General features: G+C 41.0%; 1 protein-coding gene across 32 annotated transcripts in view; it reads right to left on the reverse strand.

The window, feature by feature from the left end:
* Positions 1-21502, reverse strand: part of RBFOX1 (RNA binding fox-1 homolog 1) — a 2406891-nt gene that overhangs the window by 416737 nt on the left and 1968652 nt on the right. The window lies entirely within an intron of this gene.

Below are 21502 nucleotides of genomic sequence, written 5' to 3' on the forward strand. Positions count from 1 at the left end.
CCAATGCCAGTGGTCATGGAGCCCATCAAAGCTCTCTGCCTCAACATTTTCCCTTGTTTCCCTTACTAATTAAGTTACTTGACCCTCCCCTTCTCCTCTGAGATGCTTTCTGGCTGTTTCATTATGCCTGAAATAAGCCTTCAAATAGATGAGCAGGAGTGAAAAAAAGGTGACATTTGTTTACCAGAGTCTTCAGGTAATTATTCTTCATCTTCAATGTTTCATAACTGAAATGGCAATACAAGCCCTTCCGGGGCACTCCAGAAATTCCCAGTTAGCTAGCCGCCTGTCTCCCCAAGCCTCCGATACACCTTCATCTAAACACAGAATAACGCCCTCTCTCATTGTTATGGATTTGCAAATTAGTGCCTACCTAGAAAACTATTAGTTTTCAATCCAGCCCTTACAGCTGCCATTCAAAAGGGGAGTGTGTGAGCGGGTCTGAGAATATAATAGTATTTCTAACACTTTATATGTCTATAATGCATTTGATACCAGGAACCCAAAATGCTTTAAAAATCTTAATTATGCCTCACATCACATTTATTAAATATGTATTTTCATGCTCACTACACAGATGGGTAAATGTGTTACAAAAAAATTCTCGTGCTACATCCAAGGTCTCACTGTAATTTGGTGCAGGAGCTCAGAGAATTATACAGTCTTGATGCCCAGTTCTCTGATCCAATCACTAGACAATACTCTCTCCCTCTAACTTCTGCAATAATAAAATACTCCTCATCACTTGATCTCAGGGGGAGGAAATCTGTTCTGCAGACCCAAGTAAAACATTTAACTACAAACTTTTGGTAAATTATTAACAATTAATAAGCTCTTATCCTCCCTCGCCCTCTCCACAAATATCCCATTTCTTTTAACTATATCTTGATAAACAGGTGAAAACCACTGGTCTTTTTAAAGCAACTACACTTTATCAAAAGACTAATTAAAAATACAAAAGGTTCTTTCTTTTCTTTCCAATTCCTGGGTGACAGCTCATCATTCCATGGGTATTTTCTTGTCATGAAAATCCGTATTTCTATTTTAAGGTTTTTATTAAGACGACTTTTCTTTACTAGCTCTCCACACAAAGATCAAGACATTACAGAGCCCTGCAACTACCTCAGGCAAATAAGAATTACTAATTTTTTCTTTCTATTAAGTACTGTGTTACTTCCATTGACTTCTCCAATATTTCATACCCAAAGTCTACAGGGAGTCAGCGCCAAGGTTAACCTTTTCAGCGCTACTTAACTACAAATTTCAAAAGCATTCAGCATTAATTGTACAGGTTTTCAGCAATGGAAAAAAGTCATAAGTGTCCGTGTGCTAGCCACAATTAAATGCATGGACAGAAATGGAGGGAAATGTATAATGGCTATTTCTTAAAGGACTGACAAGACCTTCTGCTTGGCAGTTTCTAACTCAAAACCAAATATGGTCCCTTGTTCTCCTGGCCTGAAGGGTCTGGAAGTGCTACAGAAAGTTATGTTCAGCAGAGTGCTGGAGTAGAGAAGCACTTTATGAGTCTGATCCTGATCTAATTTTACATAGGTTTTACATTTGTGTAACTCTATTGAAGTTAATGGAGTTATTCCTGATTTACACCACTGCAAGCAAGATCAGAATCAGACCTGATGTCTCTCCTTGTCACATCCTTTAGCTGAGCCTGAAGCAGTGCTGGCAAACCTTAGAAGGAAGCTACATATAAGCTGCTATTGGCTTAATTATGTACTCTGAAGGGGCAGAACACGAGAGTTGGAAAACATTGTGGGATCCTAAAGGAGCAATTTGCCCATCCCCATTCTAAAAATGTCATCAAATTAAAATCATTAGACAAAATTCAGAGTTCAGTTAATCAGAAAAAAATAGCAAATAATTCCATACTCAGAATTTCATCAGGGAAAATTACAATAGTGGTTTTTTTCCCCGTTTTGTTTTTGTTTTGTGTTTGAAACCTAATTTTCCCCAAAGATTCCACTCTGGGCACCTTAATAATAGGAGACATCCAAATCTCATATCTGGCTATCCAAATCAGTACTTAGGCACACTGATCATCAGACTTATCCATTTGTGTGTTGAACTGAGAATCCAAATGCAGGATTTGGACAACTTATTAAGAAGCCCATGTGTAACATTTGGACTCTGTGTGTTGTACATTTCTCTGATGGTAAAAGTTTGTTTTTAAGCATTGCAAATGCAGCCCCCTGGCTTTCTCCCCTAAACAACTGTGACAGCTTAAAACATTAGGCAACATGGTTTCAATATTTACTAGAATTGGGCCTACGATACCAAATTTGGATCTGAGTATCAGGGGATAGCCGTGTTAGTCCGGATCTGTAAAAGCCGCAAAGAGTCCTGTGGCACCTTATAGACTAACAGACGTATTGGAGCATAAGCTTTCGACGAAGTGGGTAGTGACCCACAAAAGCTTATGCCCCAATACGTCTGTTAGTCTATAAGGTGCCACGGGACTCTTTGCCAAATTTGGATCTGTGATTTTGGTTTGATGTGTTTAGAGATCTGGTCCATACACACAGTTGGATGTTAAATTTCCTGAAGTGTAGGGTGTTCAGGTCACACCAATCTACACCTTTCTCACAGTACTAAATGAAATAACAAAATATCCTACTATCCTTCTGAGATACAGAGTACTTTTTTTTTAAAACATACAACTCTCTCTCCCTCCTCTCTATACCTTTGAATGCTGTGCTGGTGTAAGTATGTTTCACAAAATGTTAACTTTTTGATTGATACATATCCAATGACATACATTCCCATGTTGATTATTTTAGACAAGATAATGCAATGTGTATCATATAAGGTGTATTCATATGGTTCTTTTGCCAATGTTCCAGGGAAAAAAATGTTTCATGAAGGGATACAGTATGGCCCTTCATTATTTGAAGTTTTCAGGGGACATCTGAAGTCTTCATATAATTGGATCTACAAAGTCTGAAGACTGCAGTCTACTGTGGGTCTCCCAGCTCTGCAGAACTAACACTCTCAAATACAGACTGTTGATAACTTCCCCCAAAGCCAAAAGATTAAGCAGGACACAGCAGGAATAATTAGCCAACATTAATCTTAGTAGATCTAAGCCCTGGTGTGGTTTATTGAGTAGTCCAACACTGATGCAAGCCCATGCATATCCTCTGCCCTTAGGCTGCTGAGCAGCTCAGCAGGACATAGAAGGTTTAAGTGGCTTTAACTAAAATGACTTTCACTCAGCTGTGCCTACTGAACTTGGGAAAGTTGGCTGACAATTTCCACATTTCTGAACCTCAGTTATCTAATAGCCCTTGTTTCAGATAGGAGAAAGTAAGAAAGTTTGAGTGAGTTTGAGTAAGAAACAAGGGCGTAGAGTACTGTCTTGGACATGTGGAAAGAAAGACAAGATGCAAGGGATGTGGTTCAAATCGGCCATAACTCTATTAATGTAACTCATTTGGGAACTACCCAGCAATAAATTGTACTGTGCAGGTCATTATTATTTCTCTCATCGCCTCCACTTGGTGGCAGGCTTTTCTTACCTCCTGCTTTCACAGCTGGTCCCACCAGGTCCCTGAGCTGCAATGGCAAAGATAAAAAAACCTACCTTGCCTCAGCCAATCTGGTCATGAGAGAATAGTTCCTTCCCAATCCCCAAAAAGGCCACTAATACAATGCCCACATCAGACCGAAAAAACAAAAACAAAAACCCCCCACCAGTCCTGCTAATCCAGGAGTAAGAGAAGGCTCAGGTTGGAGGAGCAGGGTTTATATACACTTAGGTGATGTCTTCCTTCTCCCAGCCAGCACCTCCTCTCCCAACCCCTGAAGGAGGGGAGGGGACCCTTCAAGGAGCCACAACCTCCCCCCGCCCAGCCCGTCAATCCAGCCTAAACCCTTGCCTTTGAAATTGTATATGTGGGCAGGGGGAGGTGTGCATTTTGTTTACATTTACTCATAGTCATTTTGCTTTTCACAAAAGAGCTTTAAAAAGCTCATTAGTGACACTGCAAAAATATTCTACTTAGAGACTATTCTATTACACATGCATATAAAGTTGCTATACTAAAGTTGTTTATACGGATACAAGCTCTTTGTTGCTTACAAGTGTTTATGTTCCTGCTTCTCATTCCTTGCTTATAATCCTCTTTTTGAAACATCACACCTCATGCCCTGGAGGTTCTATGATGTCAAAAAATGCTTATGGCTTCAAGCAGCAGGAGCACATGAATTTAGGAACTAAAAGAATGCTCTTGTGTCACTAGTAATGAAACAAGAAAGAAGCAAACATACACCCATATTGTACACAGTATGACAGTAGAACTGTGTTAGTTAAATGTTTTCCATTTTTTTCAGTGAGGTATTAACTAATTAACAAACTGTAAATGCATGACGAGTTTCAGACGGAGAATGAAGGTTTTCTTAATTACACTGTGAGGCAGAGCCTGTGACTTTTCTGTATGGTAATGAAACAAACTGGAGGTCAATACATTACCTAATAGTCCTATCCCATCATTCTTGTCTTGAATGCAGCTTATTCCTTCTGTGTCATCTCCCAAATTCCAAACCCTCCAGACTTTAGTATATTCAAAATGCATTAGCTCATTTCACCATCAATGTCTGACAGTGAAAATATACCCCCCCCCCACCCCACCCCCACCACAACTGACAACCTTTTCCTTCTTCTTACCATCTCACTCACTCTCCTATGGCTTAATTCCTTCAATCTACAAACATGCTCTATTACCACCTATCCAAACAAGTTTCAGAGTAGCAGCGTGTTAGTCTGTATCCGTAAAAAGAAAAGGAGGACTTGTGGCACCTTAGAGACTAACAAATTTATTTGAGCATAAGCTTTCGTGAGCTACAGCTCACTTCATCGGATGCATACAGTGGAAAATATAGTGGGGAGATTTTATATACACAGAGAACATGAAACAATGGGTGTTACCATACAGACTGTAACAAGAGTGACCAGGAAAGGTGAGCTATTACCAGCAAGAGTGATAATCAAGGTGGGCCATTTCCAGCACTTTACAAGAACAGTAGGAGGGGAAATAAACAAGGGGAAATAGTTTTACTTTGTGTAATGACACATCCACTCCCAGTCTTTATTCAAGCCTAAGTTAATTCAAAGTAAAAGTATTTCCCCTCCTACTGTTCTTGTAAGGTGCTGGAAATGGCCCACCTTAATTATCACTACAAAAGATCCCCCCACCCCGCTCTCCTGCGGGTAATAGCTCACCTTTCCTGGTCACTCTTGTTACAGTCTGTATGTTAACACCCATTGTTTCATGTTCTCTGTTTATAACATCCCCACTATATTTTCCACTGTATGCATCCGATAAAGTGAGCTGTAGCTCATGAAAGCTTATGCTCAAATAAATTTGTTAGTCTCTAAGGTGCCACAAGTACTCCTTTTCTTTATCCAAACAAGCAAACCCTCCCTTGACTCAAATTAGCTCTACAACTAATTCTCCATTTTTTCTACTCTTTTTTGCCTACATGCCACAGCCTACTCACCCTTTCTGGTTTCAGTCCTCTGTTGCAATCTAAAACACGTGTATGGCTCCCAATCCAGTTCAATCCCTAGCACAATTAACAGCAGCTTCAGGTCATGCATCAGGCTTTTCTCTGGCCATGTCTTTATGCCAGTTACGAAGAGGAGCTGGTCTAAAGTCAGCTATGTAGATTCTACACCATCTTGGAATTCCCCAATGATATGGCAATCCTGTCTGACTCAACCACATTTACACGTGTCTTAGGGCCTCCTTGGAATCTGCTCCTTCACCTCTAATTCTCTCTTGTTGACTTGCAATCTTATTTTCATTCCCTCTGAACCACCCTAACTGCCTTTACCACAGTTAACTAATAATTTAAAAGCCTCTTGGCCAAATCTAAAGACTTCAGGCCAAATTCATAGCTGGGACAAGATTCTCACCTCCACTGGTGCTAGATATAGCTGGGAAGGGGTGCAAAAAGAAACCCTTTGAGCTGACCCAATCTACAGTGTATATTAAATCAGCCCCAGGACAGGTCAAAAGAGTCTTCAGGGACTATTCTGGAAGCTGGGCATTGCCAGGATATAAGTACTTCCTGGCCACATGTCCTTCCCCCAAAACACTCCTGTGCCAGAAGCCAGGAAGAGGAGTTACACAAAAAAGCCACATTGGTGACTCTACACCACTTAAGGATCCCCTTTCCAGGACTAGATGTGCCAGGTTTAGGGCAGTTTTGCACAGTCAGACAGATGCAAAAAGGCCTTAGTGGGCCTGAGAATAGGGCCCACTATTTACTATTCTAGTAAATAGTGTACTATTTCTTAGTGTAAGCAAGTACAACTCTGCCTGTGAATTTAGAACTTTGTCTCTATCCTCGTTGTTTCCCACCTCATAATATCTGCCAATTCTGATGCATTCATTGACTCTCTCCTATTCCACTTTCTTCTCCCAGGTTTTTTGGGATTCTGTGTTCTCCTGCTTCTGTACTACTGCTCCAATGACTCCTTCAGTGTCTCCCTGATCATCCATCTCATGTTCTCTATCATCTATTTGCTCCTCTTTTCACTCTGTGTTTTATATTTTTATTTCTATCTGTTATCTCTGTATATTTAGATATATATGATGCCATGTTCAACACATCTGCCTCCTTCTCCCTCACATACAGGCTGTCATTAGGTCCTGCAGGTTCTTCTACAATATCCGCTCTTCCCCCTCTCCCACCTTCATCAGTGCTACTGAAGCCCTTGTCCATACCTTGGTCATCTCACCTCAGCTACTGCAACCTCATCCTCTCAGGCTCCTCTTACTCACAAAAATTGTCCAGCTTAACTGATACTGTTAAAATTGTTATCTTTTCCCATTTTTCTGACTATGTCACTCTCCTCTTGACTCCTTCCCTGCACTCCTTTGCCTTGTGGATCAAGTTTAAGGTTCTGATCCTCAACTTCAACTCCCCCAGCAAAAACCTGCTCTTACAGTTCTGCTTTAATTTCTTGCTAAATCCTCTTGTTCTCTAAACCTCTTCTAAGTATCTACTAAATATCCCTCTCAGACTCTTGTTGCAGCAAAGAACTTGTTTAAATTCTTCCTAAAAACTGTAAAGGTTTTCAAGAATGACGTCTCCAATATTCCTGCGCTGCCTCAAACTTGTACCAGCACCTGAAATACTGTATGTGTGAGCAACATTCTATGTCAGAATTAGATTGTAAACTACTTCACAGTAATAAGTTAGTGTGTTTGAGTTGCACTACCCCCTAGTGGAAATAATCAGAACAGATTCTACTTTAGCACCACGAGTGGGAGTCTTCAATTTTGGAGGAAAAGGATTTGAATTCTTTCCTTTCTATTCTAAATGCTGAATTCTCATAGTCATAACTGCAAAGTCCTAGTTGGCCATGGATTTGTGACAATAGCAGTGATTTGTGTAACTAATTATCAATTTTAAAGGTTAACCCCTGTGTTTATTTTACACAGAGACAAATGGAGGGCTTCTTCCATACCCATCTATTAATTCAATATGCAACTACCATATTGCTAAACCCAAATATATAGTCAATAGGCATCTTGTTTCTCACCAATTTTATTATCTGCAGTGTTGCTCACCTCAGCACCCTCACTCCGGCTTTGCTCCTCCTCCTCCTGCCTTGTTGCACTGGGCTCTGAAGTGTCCATGGTGGTACTCGGAGTGGAGGTGCGGTCACCCCCAAGTATCGCATCCAGCTCTTTGTAGAAAAGGCAGGTCACGGGGGCAGCACCGGAGGGGCGGTTTGCCTTGCAGGCTTTGCAGGAGGCATTCTGCAGCTCCTTCACTTTAACCCTGCACTGCAGTGCATCCCAGTTATGGCCCCTTTCCATCATGTCCCTTGATATCTGCCCGAAGGTATCATAATTCCTATGGCTGGAGCACAGCTGGGACTGGACAGCTTCCCCTGCCAAACACTGATGAGGTCCAGTACCTTGCCATTGCTCCATACTGGGGATCGCCTGGAAAGTGGAGGCATAGTCACCTGGAAAGATTCTCTGAGAGCACTCCACGCCTGGCTGAGCAAACAGAAAGGGGATTTTCAAAATTCCCAGACAATTTAAAGGGCGGGTCAAACGGTTGGTCACCTGAGGGCAGGGCAGTAGAGTTCAAAGTGATGACCAGAGTGGCTAGAACAGGCATTGTGGGACACTTCTGGAGGCCAATCAGAGTGAACTAACAGACCAGGGTGTCTACACAGTGGCGCTGCAGTGCTCCAGCGGGGGCACACAAAACATTATTCCACTTGCCAAGGTGGAGTACCAGGAACACTCTACGTGCCTTGCCAGTGTGGACGGGTAGTGAGCTAGTGCACCCCGGACTCTTTTAATGTGCTCTAACTTGCAAGTGTAGCCAAGCCCTCAGAGTATCATAGCTAAATGGATCAGATAAGGAGTTAACCCACGTTGGGAGAGACCATTCATGGTGAAGTGGCAGTTAACACCTCTGTTGTAAGACAAAGGATGGTTAGTGGATTACAGATTGTTGTAATGAGCCATAAATCCAGTGTCTTTATAAAATCCATGATTTTTGGCAGAGTTATGAATTTAAGTTCCCTGGCTCATCTTTTGAAGGTGATGTGCAGGTTTTCTTTGAGGATGAGGACTGAGAGGTCAGATGTGTTCTTTAAGGGACCACTGTTAGTTCCGTTCTAGAGCAAAATTTAGGTTTAATAAAAACTAAGACCTACAGAAATTATTCAAATTGTTTGTATTTTTAAAAACAAAGAAATAGAAACAATTTTTGTGATACTGCATGAGAACCTGAAAGAAAAATAGACTGGAAGATGACTATATAAGTAAAATATACATTTTCATTGTCCAAATTCAGAGAAATACAGATTATAAACAGTGAAAAGTACATTTTATTTTTAAAGTTCTCCCAGTCTGAATTATGTAGGATGTTAATCATTAGAAAGGTATACAATTTATCTTTTTTTTAAAAAAAAAGTTTTATTATTAACAAAACTGTGTCCCTTTTATACTTCCAGGCAGGGTATACACCGATACCACTATAAACATGAGAAAACAAATGGATGCACATTGGCTCATTTTAATTACTATTATTTAAGATTATACAAGCATCAGATTTTTTTTTTTTTTACACAACAGATAAAAAGACAAGATATCTGTTACAAGTTACAAGCTGCAAAAGCTCCTAAATGAAGATGAACAGATTCTTCTACATTTAGGCTAGGATTGTCAAATGAGCCTAAGGAGTTCGGTGCTAACCACATTCATAGATCTTAGTTCACTTCCAGACAAGTATGATGAGAACATCTTTGCTGGAAGGTTCTGTGAAATATTTATCCACATATGAATAAACAATGTTTTCTGATTATTTGGGGGAAATTATGTGTTTTCTTGAATTAAAGTGGCCCTGTCTGAATTGCTACAGTTAAAAGAGTGAAAATGTAGCCAATTCTTAAGGGTTTTATCACTTGGCCATAAAAAACAGAATCACTTGAGGCTAATGCTTACCAACACAGAGTTCCTTAACACTGAAGTGAAAAATGTATCACAAAAAAAGTGAATTAAATTAGGTAGGCTGCTTAAAGAAAAGGGAAAGAAAATACAGTAACCCTTTTTAATTTCACATAATTTTGAAATGCCCCTTAGTATGTTTGTGGTTTTTTGTTTTTTTTCAAACCAATAAAACATCAGAAGGCTCTAAGATCTAAACATGGATTAGTCAGTTCTGAATAACTAACCCCTCTCCACACACACAATAAATAGGCGTGCATAATTTTTGGCTTTGATTCCACCATATATGAAACTATAAGAATACAGGTTTCAGAGTAGCAGCCGTGTTAGTCTGTATCTGCAAAAAAAAAAAAAAAAAAAAGGAGTACTTAGGTGCCACAAGTACTCCTTTTCTTTTTATAAGAATACACTGTATCAATGCTTTTATTTCCTGTAAACTCAGTATAATCTTGCCTTTCTAATCACTCTGTGCAGTGGCACACGCTGTGTGCCTTATGTAGATTTCTTTTATTTGAAAAAAGCGACTGTACAAATATTAACTAAAAAACCCTTGAAAAACATGTACATCTAAAAAGTGATTGCTTCTTATGTACACCAATTTTTGTTTCTGTCAAAGTACTTTTAAAATGCATAGCTTAGCTTGTAAGAACCAGTGAAGGGCAAACCTGGCCAAAAAACTCAAAGAACTACTAGGGCCAGAGGAGATGGAGATATAGATGGGTCCAGATAATACATTAATTTATAAAGTCTCCCCCAACAATGAGTTTATGACACTCACAGCAATAATATGATTAATACACAATAGCTACTTATCTTAGGGCTTTACATCATGCCTAACAGTATGGTATCTGATTGCTGACATACTAAGGGCAATAAAAACTGTACCTGGCCTAGACCTCAGGTCAGATCTTGTTTTGTTTTACTGTGACCCTCCTACCCTGGTCCTCAGTGCCCCCTCATTATTCCTTCTTCCATAAATAAACGACTCTTCTCCTTCTCAGCACTTCTTTTTATTCAAATCCCTCCTAAAGAATTACGAATTCTAGCCCATGTCAATCTAGCACCTACTCTATCCCAATATTATATAAAAAGAAGGAACAGGGAGGAGAGGGGGTGAAACTAAAATAAGGTTGAAAATAACTGATTTATCACCATCCTTCTTGATTTTTCTATGTTTGTCTCTGAGGCCAAGATCCTGCCAGGATCTCCATATGGAAGAATTCTTCACACATATGGAGCTCGTAACAGAATTGGGAACTTATGCTGTATGGTCTTTGCACCAGGGACTTTTTGTGTGTCTATGACACTGGCAAACCAGGTATCATCCCACCTCAAGGCCCCTAGGCCTCAGTTGAACACTGACAAATCCATAGGTGGAAACCAGTGTGGCTCACCTGTGTGTTAGCATTGTTAAAAGAGGTGTTAAGTTAACAAGAATGTGTTTAGTATTTAGACTTTATGAAATGCTTGTAGGATGCTGCAAGTAGTAATCTCACTTATATCATCTGTACCCCATGTTCTAAGGTTATATTGAATGTCTGCATTGTAAGCCTTTGTACCTGTGCAAAAATCAGGAGAGAAGCATTGCCTAACGTGAAATACTATTTTATCACAGGTGGTGGTTTTTCTGCCCAACAAAATATAGCCCATAGACACTAGACAAACCATTGTGGAACATCAGAGAACAAAAGACTTTGTAGATTGCTCCCTCAACACCCTTGAGGAGCTGGTGTGCATGGGAACTCATCCCATCAGCTTGAACACTGGGGGAAGGAATAAAAATCCCCAACAGGAAGAAACTGGATCTGTGCTGCTTGGACATTGGGACGGCAAAATTTCTAAGCATAACCAAGGGATCCCCAGCTGCTCAGCCTGGGTTAGCCCTAGAGGACATACAGAGCTTGCCCATTACAGCAGCCTCTATTATCTTTTGGAACCTAAGACTAACTCATTTGCATGTGTATGTGTACCTGCTTTAGCCTTGTAAATAACTCATTTATTTTTCTTAGTTAATAAATCTTTAGTTAATTTATTATAGGATTGGTTACAAGTGTTGTCTTTGGTGTAGAATCTAAGGTGCCATTGACCTGGGCTAAGTGACTGGTTCTTTGGGACGAGGAGTACCCTGAATATTGTTGTGATTTTTGGTGTAAAGCTTACCTGGGTGGCAGGATCGATTGGAGTATCCAAAGGGATTGTCTGTGACGCCATGTTAAGGCTATTAGAATGACTGAGGAGTTCACACTTGATACATGGTTGGTGAAATGTAAGAATAGAACTGACAACCAATTTGGGGTGTGTGCTCTGCCTCTTAGCAGTCTGCTCTGAGGTTGGTACTCATGCTCCTGTGCCACTCCAGAAAGCTCGACAGTGTTATATACAAAGCTGACCACATTGCCAGTGCTTAACAAACAATAAACATCATAACAGAAACCTTAGACCAGTAAAATCAATAAAGAACGTCCAAAACAAAACACAGAAATGGGGAGAAGAAACAAGAGACTGTGACAGAGCATTTAAGGTCTGTCATTAACTCATATTTTATGTTGTTGTTTTTTAAAAGGGTCACAGCTACGTCTCCGTCTACCCTTGAAATGATACGGTAGCACAGCTGCACCCCTTGCAGCACTTGGATGCACACTATCTACGCTGATAGGAAGGGTTCTTTCATCGGCACAGGTAATCCACCTCCCCAAGAGGTGGTAGTTAAGCTAACAGAAGAATTTTTCCGTTGACCTAGTGCTATCTACATGGAGACTTAGGTCAGTTTAACAATGCCACTCAGGGGTGTGGATTTTTCACAACTTGACAGAAGTAGTTAAACTGACCTAATTTTCTAGTGGAGACCAGGCCTAAGCTAACTCTGTGCCCAACAGAGACACAGGCCAGGTCTACACTATATCGGTATAACTACATTGCTCAGGGATGTAAAAATCCACACCCAAGCAATGTAGTTTTACCTAGCTAACCCCCTATTATATCACCGACATCCTCTAGGAGAGGTGGATTAACTATGATGATAGGAGTAGCTTTGCCGTCCGTGTAGTAGCATAGTACCATCTTCACTAAAGCGACTGTGGTGTATGCAGTAGGAGGGTATAGGGTAGCTACTAAAGAAGAACAGTAGTAGAGATAGAAAGTTGATCACTGTACTTATTCAAAAGTAATGGAACTCCCCAGGGGTTTTGACATACTAGCTTTGGATACAGGATGTCTGAAAGGAAACTTCCAGAGGTAACTAGGAGACAACAGTCATGCAGTCTTCCCCAAAGAGAAACTTCTGTGTAAAATACTAATGACACTTCACCTTGATGGGATAATGAGCTCTCATACCTGTATGAATGAGCAGTCAAGAAGGGCATATCTCAATATACAAGCTGAGCCAGTCAGAACGACTTGAAAAGTGGGTCCTGGACATTGCAAGCAGGAGCTGCTAGTAACCCCACAGCAAAGGATGCTAGCAGAGTGGTCAGAGAGAGGACAGATTCCATGAGGCAAAGTGTTCACTTTTCTTGTTCTTCTTTCTCTAACTAAACTGAAAATGCATTATCTACTTAGCTTAGGAGAAGTGTAAATCCAGATATGTTAAGCAAATCATTTCTTTTATTTAAATTCCACTTTATACTTGTTCTTAATAAATCTTGTTTTTGTTAAAATTGAAAATTAGTGTGGCTAATTTCATTCTGACATCCATAAAAAGAAGAGAACTCTATAATTTATAAAGAGAAATGCAGAAGTATAAAGAGTTTCTGGGTCCTATTTCTCCTTCTCAGTTAAGGCTCGTGGACTAAGATGTCCTATTCCATTGTGTTGCCTTCAGACTAAAGTGGACAAACACCAAGGGTTGAGGGAAGAGCCCAAGAATCTAGCAGGGGGAAAAGCTGGCAGGGATGTGGGACCAACAGCAGTGGTATACAATACCTTTGAAATAAGTTATGTTAAAGTTCAGAAATTAGTCAAACATGTTCTGTCTGCAAAATTGGTTAAGGACTCTGGCAAGAAATAGCTCTCAAGGCTCTAGTACCTGTTGCTTATGATTAAGCTGAAATTGGAGGCAGTATGATCCTGAGGATAGAGTTGAGAACTTGGCAGTCTCTGCTGCCAAGTTTCTGCGTGACCTTGAGCAAGTCACTGCCACTGTTCCTTCTAAGCTGTGTGTATGTGCACACGCACACAGATCCTAAACACTGCACGCACAAAAGTTTGCACAGAAGCACAACAATTTGCACAGAAGAATTTTTTTGCGCACACGGCCTGTTAAAAATTAGAGGGAACATTGGTCACTGCCTGTAAAATGGGGATAGTAATACTTAACCACCTTTGCAAAGTGCTTGGAAGTCTATGACGAAAGTTCTGCAGAAATAGTATCATCATCAAATATTTTCTGAAACACACAGCACACAAGATGTTCTACAAATGTTCATTTTGCACACAGGTTTTGAGACATCTTATTTTATCTGGACATAGTTGCCTAAAACTTAAATACCCATTCTAAGGGTTTAATTGTCATAATTAAAAAACTCACATCTAAATAAACCATTGTAGTGAATCATACTCATTGACATGCTATTCTTCAGGCCTCCTTTGAAGTAATTAGCACATATCTCATCAATGCAACATGTTCAGGGAAAAAAGCATTGACCAACAGGATTTGACACAATCTATTATGTTAAAGTTCCATGCACCCAAGGTTTTTACAAATAACAGCTTTCATTCTATCTTTAATTCAGACTAACTGTGCCTTCAAATTGCACGGGTCAGGATCACGTATCATCCTAAGTACTGTGCACAAATATCTATTGTTAATAAGTGACTGACTTAATGCAAGTTTTCCTGCCTGTGTCAGTTTGTATCTTGATTTTCTTTAATTATATTCATCAACATGGACATAATGCATGAAACAATTCATCAATAAAATTTCCTTGTTAATAATCTTCCATAGCAATCAAATGGCTCAGACTATAAAAATACATTCTAACTTTCTAATACTTTAGGGAATATATCTGTTCACTGAATGCTTTTCATGAAATGCATTGCTGCTAATACTACAGGATTGTAAATATCTGTTCCAGCACAAGATCCGGTTCCTATCTTAAAAAAGAATGTGAAAGTTACCAAATTGTCAGCAGTAGATTTCAAGCTTTTTATCCACAAACTAGATAAGTCACAGGCAGCAGCAATTCAAGCTTTCCTCATGCTACCCCGCCTATTTACATCACCCCTGCCCTACAGGGACTATCTCTCAGAGCAACAGGGTAGCTTATTCTCCATGCCTGTTCAACCCTGTGGCCTCACTGCGGATCGTGCCACCAAGGGTGTCAAATTGTGATGAAGACACCTCTGCAGTACAGAATGAACCGAGACCAACAACTAATTCCATATAGGCCACTGAACAGTTATCAGGTGATAACTGTAGGTTACAATCAACATGAGCCAGAAGTGAACCAGTGACCTAGACATGAAAGGTTCCACGTCTAATTTCCATTTTCAGTATCATCCAATCCCCTGGAATTTACTCTTGCTATAGAGACAGACTATCCCACACAGGCTGTAGTCTTTCTGCCCTGCAACAATACCAATCCTAATCTTAAAATATGTTGAAGCATGTAACTTGTAACATCACTGTTGCATGACTCGTGTAGAACAGGTGCAATTTCAAGATCTGATTTTATATTTTTACTTGTAGATAAGATATTACTAGTATGAATGATGTATTTCTTACTTAAAATAATGTGGAATACATAGCAGTACGATGTAGGGTTGTCAACTTTCTGATTGCACAAAACTGAACACTCTTGCCCTGCCCCCTGCGCCTACCCCTTCTCTGATGCCCCAACCCCAGCTCACTCCATCCCCACTCCCTCTGTTGTTCACTCTCCTCCACCCTTACTCACTCGCTCATTTTCACCAGGCTGGGGCAGGGTGTTGGGGTGCAGGAGGGGGCTCCAGGCTAGGGAGTGGGGCCGAGGGGTTCAGAGTGTGGGAGGAGGCTCCTTGCTGGAGCAGGGGTTTGGGGAGTGGGAGCGGGTATTGCTCTGGGTTGGGGGTGCGAGCTCCAGGGTGGGACCAGAAATGAGGGGTTCAGGGTTGGGGCAGGGGGTTGGGGTGCGAGTGTGTGTATGAGGTGTGGGTGCTTGGAGGGAGTTTGGGTGATGGGAGGGCTCAGATCTGGGGCAGGGGAATGGGGTTCGGGAGGAGAGTCGGAGTGCAGGCTCTGGGCGGTGCTTACCTCAGGCGACTCTTGGAAGCGGCCGAAATGTCCTCTGGCTCCTAAGTGAAGGAGCCGCCAGGGGACTCCACATGCTGCCCCCATCCACAGGCCTGCAGCTCTCACTGGCTGTGGTTCCCAGCCAATGGTAGCTGCAGAGCCAGTGCTTGGGGTGGTACCTGCACTGCGGGCAGGGGCAGCACACGGAGCCCCCCTGGCCTCCCCGAGGAGCCAGAAGGACATGCTGGGCATTTTGGGGAGCTGCACGGAGCTGGCCACTGCGGCCAACCAGAGTTTTAGCATCCTGGTCATTTGTGCTGAGTGGAGCCACCAGGGTCCCTTTTCGACTGGGAGTTCCAGTCAAAAACCAGATGCCTGGCAACCCTAGTAATATCTTATATACCAGTAAAAAAGATCAGATGCAACATTTTAACTGCATTGACTGTGCCTGGATACATAAATTCAGTCTCAGATGCAAAGGGCTATTGCTACTGTCTGAGCATTAAAGGTTGTCTCTTAGCAAGAAGAATCAGCTTCACCACCTCACAGATAAAACAGAAGAGGTAGAAAAACAAAGACAAGATTAACTGAAACCAACGTCAACATTACAAATAGCAATAAATGTATCATCAACATTTAGGGCCCTTTCCTACATTTGAGCACCAAAAACTCACAATGATATTAATGCAAGTTTTCAGCACACAATTAATGCAGCAGTGAGCCCGTGATATGCAGTACTGCAGGTGTCTTTGTGTTTAAAGGTAGCCGCTATATTTTTCCTCAAGGATTTTGAAACCATTTTCAAGTTAACACACACCACCAATACAGTGCTTAAATGAAAACAAGTCTCATTTTATTAGTCTTTGCGGCAAAAGGTTACTAAAATAAGGGGCAACACCAGCACCTTGTAATTATGTACGCCTACTCCACACTAACAATTCTCAGAACTTTTTGTCATTGCCCTTACCAAAGTCAGAGCATGTTTCTTATTTACTTATCATTCCTACTTAAATATTTAATAAGTTACAGTTAAAGAGCCAACAATTTTTTCAAGGCTGAAAAAAACACAACTGAAAAATCAAACCTTAACAGTCTTCATTACCTAAATCTTGCCAGAATAATTCAATTGCTATGAGATAAATTTAGTAAAAGAACAAAACAGTCTTTCTGCATAATTCATAAACCATTTTAATCCTGCACATGAACATTAGATTCTTCACAGAAATACTTTTTAAGAATATCTAAGAAAATTCACTGCAAGTTAGGGATTTACTATAACAAAATAAAACAAAATCCAGCCAATGTCTAACGTAATTGATGTGATATCAAAGTAAACAGAAACCATATAATAATATTTTAAAGAAAATTTGTAAAGGTAATAGATTCTATGTAGACCAATAATGATATCTGTAGGGAAAGGTTATCCCTAGAGAAAGATTTGCCTGCCAGTAGCTGAGAGTTAAGCAATACTGGTAGAATTCCAGCCCTATTGAAGTCAATAGCAAAACTCCCATTGACTTCAATGGGACAGGATTTCACACCAGATTTAAGGCTGTACTTTTGTTTCTGACTATCGGGAGAGAAAACCCCAACACATTTAGTACTAATATTGTATTTATATTACCCACAAAACCACATTAACATTATTAAAGTTGCAAAGGCAAGGACTCAAAATTAGAAAATGCCAAATTTAAGCTCTTGCACAACCTTAATTCAGGCCTCTTGTGCATATCAATTTCAATACAGTCTTTAATTATGAGCTGCTAGTTAATATTTGGTTTCAGAGTAGCAGACATGTTATTCTGTATTCACAAAAAGAAAAGGAGTACTTGTGGCACCTTAGAGACTAACAAATTTATTTGAGCATAAGCTTTCGTGAGCTACAGCTCACTTCATCGGATGCATTCAGTGTATTTTCCACTGAATGCATCCGATGAAGTGAGCAGCTCACAAAAGCTTATGCTCAAATAAATTTGTTAGTCTCTAAGGTGCCACAAGTACTCCTTTTCTTTTTTAGTTAATTTTTGTTTTCTCCTCTTTGTCCAGTGTATGGCTCCATGCCCTAATGACTGCACACTAAATTTACTGCACAATATTTAAATTCTGCTATGAAGACAAAATTATTAATTTCCTCATGATCTTTTCTATAATGCTCATCCTATAGTATTGCTCCATGGTGAGAGGATGATATCTCCATTTTACAGATTGTCTGCTCATTCACAGCAAGAGTCAGGTCAAAACAGTGTCCAGTCTGAGACGACTAGGATCTGATTTTTCAGATTACTTAGCATTATACAGCTTTTCATATTTTCAGGCACAGATGCTTCTGAATTCAGCTGAAGCTGTGAGTGCTTCTACAAGTCAGATCCCAGGGTCTCAAATTGGGCACCAAGAAAATAGAAGAACCACACTGTGACATTGCACTCTATATGATTTTATAAAAATATGCTAATAAGTGTGAATATAATGTAACTGGGATACGCTTCAAGCAAAAGGTCTCTTGTAAGGTATCATTACAAAGCTTATAATCTACTCAATGTGTTCATCCTATTTGTATGAATGTATCAAACTAGAAATATAAAATATAACTCTGAGGGCCTATTGTAATTATGCAAAGTGTGGGCCATTAATGGTGGTTTGGAATCTTGATGGCTCCCATTAACCAGGACAATTGACTGTAGATGGCTCTGTCAACGTTCTTGTCAACTGCTGGAAATGGCCCACCTTGATTATCACTACAAAAGGTTCCCCCTCTTTCCCCCCCCCCCCGCTCTCCTGCTGGTAATAGCTCACCTTACCTGATCACTCTCCTTACAGTTTCAGAGTAACAGCCATGTTAGTCTGTATTCGCAAAAAGAAAAGGAGTACTTGTGGCACCTTAGAGACTAACCAAGAGACTACAAGCCACAAGTACTCCTTTTCTTTCTCCTTACAGTGTGTAAGGTAACACCCATTGTTTCATGTTCTCTGTGTATATAAATCTCTCCACTGTATTTTCCACAGAATGCATCCGATGAAGTGAGCTGTAGCTCACGAAAGTTTATGCTCAAATAAATTTGTTAGTCTCTAAGGTGCCACAAGTCCTCCTTTTCTTTTTACAGATCCAGACTAACATGGCTGCTACTCTGAAATCTGTTTTACTTGTAAGTCTTCCTGTATACCTGTGTGCTGGCAAGTGGGTAATGAAGTCTTACAGTGACATGTGATCATGTCACCTGAACTGGAATCCATCTTTAACCTGGTGTTTTTCCATTGAGAAGGAGCGGTTTTATTACTGTACTAGACTTACACTTGCGTGTTTTATTTTATTTTGCTTGGTAATTCACTTTGTTCTGTCTGTTACTACTTGGAACCACTTAAATCCAACTTTCTGTATTTAATAAAATCACTTTTTACTTATTAATTAACCCAGAGTATGTATTAATACCTGGGGGGGAGGAGGGTGAAACAGCTGTGCATCTCTCTATCAGTGTTAGAGGGTGAACAATTTATGAGTTTACCCTATATAAGCTTTATACAGGGTAAAACGGATTTATTTGGTGTTTGGACCCCATTGGGAGTTGGGCATCTGAGTGTCAAAGACAGGAACACTTCTTAAGTTGCTTTCAGTTAAGTCTGCAGCTTTGGGGTATGGGGTTCAGACCCTGGGTCTGTGCTGGAACAGACTGGCGTGTCTGGCTCAACAAGACAGGGTGCTGGAGTCCCAAGTTGGCAGGGAAAGCAGGGGCAGTAGTAGTCTTGGCACATCAGGTGGCAGCCCCAAGGGGGTTTCTGTGATCCAACCTGTCACACGCACAATTAGCAAACTCCTCAGAAAAGTGTGGTTTAAGTGACTTGACTAGCATCTCATAGCAACTCTGTGGCTGAGACAGCCATAGAATCCAGTTCTCCATGATAACATTAAAGTGCTTTACCCATGGGACCATTCTTTTTCTTCCTTCAATCCACTACCTAATTCACTACACACCTTTCAACTTCTATAACAAATTAAGCATGGGTTTTACAGACAGTCTCTCTTACTGCACAACCCTGTTTGATCCCCAGAACAGGGAATGAGTGTAATTTCCTAGATTAAAAAAAATAAACTGAAAAGAAATCCCGTGGGATCCATTATGTGGGATCATACTGACACCTATGTGGTTCATCTGCAGGGCTGAAACCTTTAGATCCATCACACAGACCTCCGCCACTTGAGGTAATGAAGTAGCTCACAGCAACAGTAGATTGTCATCATGTATGTGAACCAGCACTAGAAAGGAATGAGAGACACACTTTGCCAGTGAGTTTCACAGATGTTTGCTGACAGCAGAGGAATGGTGAGACTCAGAAAACTTGGGTTCCATTCCAGGCTCTGGAGGGGAGTGTGTCTAGTGAGTACATGCTTCTACCCATTCCCCCCAAGCCTGAAGCCTTCTGCCTCATCCCATCCAACCTCTCCCCCTCCCAGTCTTATCTTTGCCTCACCACTGCCTCCTTATCACAGTCCCATTCTCTTTCCTGACCCAGTCCCAGTCTCCACTCAGGCTTCTCATCCCAGTCTCCTTGCCCAGCCTGTTCCAATGTTCCCCTGCAAGCTCATTGCTGTGAGCCCAATCTCCTCCCCAACTCCCAATCTCTCCCCACCCCAATCTCAGTCTACTTGCCCAGCCAGACCTAGTCACACTTTCTCTCCCACCACTCTCCAGTACCAATCTAGCCAGAAACATTGTCTGAATCTACTTATCTTTCTCCTTCCACCATTCAGCTTTTTGTCCCTTCTGCATTCAAATCAGGCAGTTTCTTCCACGCTGCCTGGATGCCAGCAGGGGGAGGAGGGGCATTCAGAATACAGAAGGAACAGGCTCCTGCTCTCAGTTCCACTGCTTTGCCCCACCCTAACAACTGGGTGCAGTCATTGCAAGGAAAGTCTGGTTTCACTCCTGTAGCCTGGGCTGGAGAGGTCAGATAATCACTTTGTGAATATGGCACCTGCACACTCCTGTCACACATAGGAGCTGTGAGGGGATGGAGGATGCTCAGTTGCTCTGTAGGGATTCCACCTAGAAAGTCTGGTCAGTACTAGGAGTACCTGACTTAAAATTTCAGCTCAAATAGTTAAAGTTTGGTAAAATTATAAGCACCTGAAAAGACGGTCTTATAATGAGAAGGGTCAGGCAACCTTAACTGGCAATGCTACTAGCCCCACCTCTTTCTTTATATAATACACATTCTCTATTGTTATGCCTTCAAAATATATGCAATTAAAAAGAACTATTCAATTCAGGATGGTATAAATTCACTCCTGTCCAATAAGCCAGCACAATGCCTTTTGGTGCATAGGCCTTATGCTGGCCCTCTGCATAAGGGTGAATTTCACCCAATGACTTGATCCAGCAAAGGCTGAGCACCTTCAAGTAGAGGAGCTGAAGGCACTCTGCCCCTTGCAGGACTTTGTGTTTCCAGTTTCATATAGCTGCTGTCAGTGGGTACTAATGGCTCCTTTTTAAAAAATGGCAGCTCAACAAGTCAGTTCTTTTTCTTTTTGATCATTTTGGTCGAGTACTTTGCTTTTGAATCATAGAATCATAGAATCATAGAATATCAGGGTTGGAAGGGACCCCAGAAGGTCATCTAGTCCAACCCCCTGCTCGAAGCAGGACCAATTCCCAGTTAAATTATCCCAGCCAGGGCTTTGTCAAGCCTGACCTTAAAAACCTCTAAGGAAGGAGATTCTACCACCTCCCTAGGTAACGCATTCCAGTGTTTCACCACCCTCTTAGTGAAAAAGTTTTTCCTAATATCCAATCTAAACCTCCCC

The sequence above is a fragment of the Natator depressus genome, chromosome 10 (assembly GCF_965152275.1).
Source record: "Natator depressus isolate rNatDep1 chromosome 10, rNatDep2.hap1, whole genome shotgun sequence".
Taxonomy (NCBI): domain Eukaryota; kingdom Metazoa; phylum Chordata; order Testudines; family Cheloniidae; genus Natator; species Natator depressus.